Source organism: Olea europaea, unplaced genomic scaffold, assembly GCF_002742605.1.
Source record: "Olea europaea var. sylvestris unplaced genomic scaffold, O_europaea_v1 scaffold1140, whole genome shotgun sequence".
Classification (NCBI taxonomy): domain Eukaryota; kingdom Viridiplantae; phylum Streptophyta; class Magnoliopsida; order Lamiales; family Oleaceae; genus Olea; species Olea europaea.
In genome coordinates this window covers 17,202-23,661 of record NW_019228789.1, presented here as the reverse complement: position 1 = coordinate 23,661, position 6,460 = coordinate 17,202, and the positions used below count along the sequence as shown (strand labels likewise).

The window sequence follows — 6,460 nt, the reverse complement described above, 5'->3', positions numbered from 1 at the left end:
CCCAAAATCTCTACCAGACAAGCATGAAGTCTATACTTGCATAAGTACACCTGAATTCTCGAAAGTTAAATGAGGTAGTACTTATAAATAAATTGGTCTATTTGAGGCATTATTTTCATGCATGGGTGGACAACGAAATTATCCATACTTTGATTTTGAACCGAATCAAACTGTCTCGGAATGGTACGAGTTAAGGTTAAATTTTTTTGACTGTCTCAATTTTCTGGTCATGCACTCTATTTTTATTTCTTTTTTAACTTGGTTATTAATTAGATTCTACTGTTAATTGTTGTGGTTTCATTTTGTTTGTATTGAGCGATTTTAGTGCTATAGATGAACTATGTTTCTACAACAATTAAACCAAAAGGTATATATCAAGTTATTGCAATATAATGATTAGAAGTGTAGGACTCTGATTTATAATATTTGTAATTATACTAATATTTATGTTTTAAAGTGAGATTTTATATTATTATTTATGATTTAACTTGCTTTATATATATTATTTTTTGCTAAATCGTTATTTTAAATCAAACCTGATAAAAAAAAAAAGTGTTCGATTTGGTTTAGTTTAGAAAGTGGAGCGGATTGATTTGATTTGAAAAAAATAAAAATTAAAAAATTAAACAACTTTTAAGTGATTTAGTTTGAAATTTTGTCACAAACTAATCAAATCGAACCTTATCAAAAAGTGGTCTGATTTGATTTAGTTTAGAAAGTGGAGTGGATTAATTTGATTTTAAAATTAAAAAAAAAATCAATCCGCTTTTAAGTCATTTAGTTTGAAATTTTGTCACAATCTAATCAAATCGTATCATATTCACCTCTATATTCATATATAGTTAATTTTTAATCTTAATCTTGTAATTTTACTGTTCTCAATAGTTTAGATCACAATCTCAAACCCAATTCTATTTTTAAAAAAAATTCTATGTTAAGTTTAGGTTTGTGCTAGACAAAGATAGAATAAAAGAAAATATTTGATAAAATTTATGAGTTATGATGTACATGTTAGTATTTTTATAACTTCCATATAGAACGTAAATTTATCTTTTCTTTATTAGTAGAATAGACTATTGACTAATCTAGTCTTGATCTTCATCATCAAAACCATCCAATTTTAACGACCAATTTTTCATTATGATAATATTTTTCTGGGCCAAAATCTTATCGAGAAATATTATTCGACCCAAACTGGGGCCTAAACAAAGGCTATCTCAAGCTCGGCTAAATGAGTTGTAATAAGAGTAGAATACCAAGATCGTAAAAATAAAATCGGAGAAATTTATGTGTATATATATATACACTATAATGTTGGTAGAAATTAAAAAAATACCTGCTTTTTTTATACATTAATTGGAAAAAAAAATAGAGTAAAACCATCAATCCTAATATTTATTCAAATATACTGTTATTTGCTCATTGATCTCAAATGATATAAATCATAATTACTTAAATAAAAACATAAAAAAAAAAAAACACTTCCTCTTAATTTTATATATTAATTCAACAAAAAAAAAATCAATCAATATTTAATTAAAAAATAATGTTATTTACTTATTGATCTCAAATAATATAAATCACAATTACTTAAACAAAAAACAACAATTCCTCTCAACAAAAACTGGATTCTCTCTCTTCTATTACATTTGTGTCTCTTTCTAACTACTTTACATCTTTATAGTATTCTAATGCAACAGTTTTGATCTAATGTCCATGGTGTCCATTGTGGCATCACTAGATGTTGCCACGTCTATGATAAACATTATAACTCATACTCGCCGTGGACATTAAATCATTTCTGACTAATGCAATACCCAATCTTATCCATTTTCCTTAATTTGTAGCTATTTGATTCTATTTTTTGATAACATGTATCGTATAATACTACATATTGTAGCCTGTATTTTATATCTTTATTAATATTGCAGATTGCTATGGTATATTTCATTAAGCCACTATTTGGTTTGAAATAAAATCAAATTAAAATTTCAAGTCAAAGTCAATAATTAGTTTAAACCGTATATTTCATCAACTTTTAACAAAATCTAATAAAAAATGATTGGGGTTAAATGTCATGTCTATTATTGAAACATTGCTTGCTTCTAGGTATTGCTGTTGAGAATGGATTTTATTTTATTTTTTAAATTACAATTTTTGTTGCTATGATTAATTGCTGCATATTATTACTTCTGGCTGTGTTCTAAAGAAAATATAGAGAAGAGAAAACTCAAAATAAAGATAAAAAGGTTAAGATGGTTATTGTTGTCAATCTGAAGTTCACGTCAGATGACTTAATAACTCACCTTGACTTAATTAAAAGAATCTTTTTGTTGGGATGCCGAACAAGTCAGGTAGGAACATCGATCCAAGGTCTTGTCAAAAGTGGTCAGAGTTGGATTACAAGAGTCGTTATATGGAAAACCTCCTCATTTCACGATAAAGGAAGTGCTCTCCCTTAAACATCAACATTGCACAAATTAACCGATCACAGAAAAGTCATAATGGCCTAAGGTAGAAGCCTTATTATAATAATGACTCGCCGTAACCAAACTCTCCAACAATCAAATCCCTACAAAACAAGTAGTAGCACATAGATCTAGATTGGATACTACAGCTTGACATGATTAAGGTGACCAAGCTCCTATCAGACAGTCTATATATAGGGGTAAAGGGAGAATGAAAGGACAAAGCTGCAGAATATGTATCACCACACTATACAATAAATTTTAGAAGGATGGCAGTTTGGTGGTGGTGTCAATAGCTGTAGTTGTTGAGAATTTACTTAACCATGCACGCCGAAGAATAAATTAAATTTCAACTCCCACCAAAGATCTACTTTTATGTTTAAATAGAAATTATACATTTGTTCAATTCTGCAAACTCCTTTTCTTTTTCTTATGTTCCAACAATCTTGATCTTCCATTAACAGCTGTTCAATTATCTAACTTCCAATAAAAATCCACACAAGGAACAAGATCGAGAGAGGACTAGTGTTTTACTTTTCTTCTGCTAGCAAAAATAATGAAAATCTCTGTAGTTTTCAAACCTTGGTGGCTTATTTATATAAGTCCAAACGGGGATCGGCCCCGTCTCTTAATCCAATCCAATAATTAATTAACTCATTTAATAAAATTTGATTCATAAATTAATTAATCTAATTAATTAGGGTCTATTAATAAGCAACCTGATTAATTAATTATCCAACACTTATTAAATAATTAATTAGTAAATCCCATTCTTCTAGTTCTCCTTTTGTGTGTGGCTCATTAGGTTCTCAATTACAATATCTAATGACGTGAATTATTATTTTGATCTAATTAAAATCGATACTTTCAATTTATCATTAATTCATATTCACCGTCCCTGATTAACATCTAGCAATGCGTCAGTGTAATACATGTGACAAAAAATGTCACGTAGAGTGACAAAACAAAACTTGTTTGTTTACCGTGAAATCATAATTCCTTCGTTAATATGATCCGATCAATTACGAGATATGGATATGTGTCAATCTCAATTATCAATCATATTTTTCATTCCACTATGAAATCAATACAAGTCGAAAACTCATTTTCGACTTATGAGTACACCTTTATCAAAGATTTCGTTATCAACTTAATTAAATAGAATGTAGATCAGAATCTTTTACTAACTCAAAGTGACGAATCCTCATATGATTCTTAACATACTCGAACGATGCCAAATTAGAGGTCATTGGCAGGGCAATATACAACATTACCAAAAGTATGATTATCTTCATATAAGGTACTATGACGAACTCAAATCAAAGGACCAATTCCACTAACGAACGTCAAAGATTAATCACTGACACTTAGATAGTTATCCATATGAAATCTATTAACGATTTTCCAATATTTTGTTCTATAACAAAACTTCCACGTGTCCATTTAAGTGTCACCATACTTTAATTTGTGAGATCAGTTACTTACTTCACAAATAAGAAATATTGTACGTGATGGTCTATCTATCATCCTTGTTAGATTGGAAGCTAGTATCAGTATATCCATAAATTTTTAGTTCATCTCCTCCGTATATCAAAAATGCATCTTTAGTCATTCTTAAGTATTTGAGAATGTTCTTAACTACTGTCCAATTTTTCTCACCAGAGTTTACTTGAAACCTGCTCATAACAGTTAGAGTGCATGAAACATCTAACCTCGTACATATCATCGCATACATGATGGATCCTTTTGCTGATGCATAAAGAATCTTATCCATGCGATTCCTCTCATCATGTGTCTTAAGACACATTTCGTTTGAGAGGTAAATCTCATGTGACGTAGGACACAATCCTCTTTTGGACTCTTTCATGTTAAATCTTCTAAAAATTTTATCTAGATAAGAAGATAGGGATAAGTCAAGCAATCTTTTATATCTATCTCTATAAATCTTAATTCCCAAGATATAAGCTACTTTTCTCATATTTTTCATCGAGAAATTCTTTGATAACTACAATTTTACTGAATGAAGCATGGGAATGTTCTTTTCCATTAATAATGTCATCTATATATATTATTAGGAATACGACAACACTCCCACTTGTTTTCTTGTAAGCACAAGGTTCATCTTCATTTTTTATAAAATCAAACTTTTGATTGTCTCATCAAAACGAAGATTCCAACTCCTAAATACTTGCTTTAATCCATAAATGGATCGATCAAGCTTACATACCTAGTTGGCCTCTTTGGATTCAAAACCTTCGAGTTGTATCATACACACTTTCTCTTGCAAGTTTCCATTAAGGAAAGCAGGTTTGACATCCATTCCACATCTCATAATCAAATGCTAGGCAGTGTAAACGAGAAGTTTTGGCATTTTCATCCGTCGTTGTAGTGGTGATCAAATCCCGCTGATACAACCAAAGCAACAACCCCACTAAACAAAATTCCAAACCCTTGCATTGCAAAAACTGCAGCAATGATAGCACCACGAATTTTCTTGTTGGCATATTCGGACATAATTGTGGTTGAAAGAGGATATTCACCTCCAATACCAAATCCTAGCCGGAATTTGAAGAAACAATGTGTAGCCATGACAACTTTTGGGCTTGATCCCAAGGATAAGCTCGAGATAACTGAGTATAAAACCATGAGAATTAGAGTTATACCATATCCTTTTTTTCGGCCCATCTTGTCTTCGAGCCGATCGAAGAATAGTTGCCCGACTAGGGTTCCTACGAGGGCCACATCTGTGATGGAAGCTGAAACAATCGGAGGAACCTGGTTTGGTTGACCTAGCCCGGAGTAATATATACGCTCCCAATAACTTGGTCACTAAGGAAATGCTAAAAAGATCATAATCTTCTATGAAGAAGCCCATTCCAACAACAACAATGGCCGAGAAATGGTAAGAGTTGAGTCTTGGCTATATCAAGTGCATTAAGCACTTGTAATTGATCTCTAGCCATGGTAGAATCTGCTTCTTAATTATTCTGTATTATACATTAAACATGAATTAAGTGTTAGACCCTCAAGATCATTAATTTGTTTCCATAGGCCACCATTGCCAGATTATAATTCATGATCACCAGCAGGATCAACGTGAGGTGAAAACATGATAAATTCCTCGTTACATGATCAAATGAGAGTAAAACTATGAAAAATGAAAAAGTTATCCACAATTTCTATTGGATAATTACTCAATTTCTTCCATTATCACTATCACGCAGAGGCATTCATGTTTGAATTAATTTAAAAAAAATGATTATATGCAAAAAGAAGTTCAAACACACGACACTAATTGAACTAAAAGTAAAGTCAAAGGTTAATATTTTTGACATTCTAGTAAAACAAGTTTCATTACCAAGCAAAAACAGTTCGAAATTCCATATAAGACATATGATTCAGAGAATTTGGACAGATCCTAGGAGAAAATACATGGAAATGGCTATTTGACCCAATCATATTTTCACAATGGCCTTTGACTATATAAAATAATGTTAAAAGTTGAAATATAAATTTTATATACCATTTGTCAAAATTGCCATCATCTTCAACCCAAAAACAAAAAAATGAGAGGAGAGAAAAGAACAAAGAACAAAAAGGAAAAAAACTCACACAGTCTTTACAGTTGGGATTCGATCAAAGTTTTCATCCTCACAGTCTAGCCAACATTGACCACCACAAAACTCACTCATTATCTTCAACAATGTTAGTTTTTTTTGTGGATTTAAGAGATTGCTTTTTCATTTTGCATATTTTGTGTCTTTGTGCATTAAATTGTTGTTTATGATTTTTATTCTTAATTATTTAGGTAGATTATTGGGTTCAAAATGGATTTTGGCCAAAAAAAAAAAAATAATAATAATAAATAAATAAATAATTCTAAAGTCGTCGAAAATGACAATTTCTCGTCATTTCTAGCAAGCACAGTTGGTGAACCAGTCAGCTGGGCCAATTGTTTTCACCAACTATTTTGACCCTATTTTTGTTGTTCC

At 30.7% G+C, this 6,460-nt stretch overlaps 1 pseudogene; it reads right to left on the bottom strand.

Annotated features, from left to right (window-relative positions):
* Positions 1-4,841: 4,841 nt before the first annotated feature.
* LOC111373526 lies at positions 4,842-6,160 on the bottom strand (annotated as a pseudogene).
* Positions 6,161-6,460: the final 300 nt, after the last annotated feature.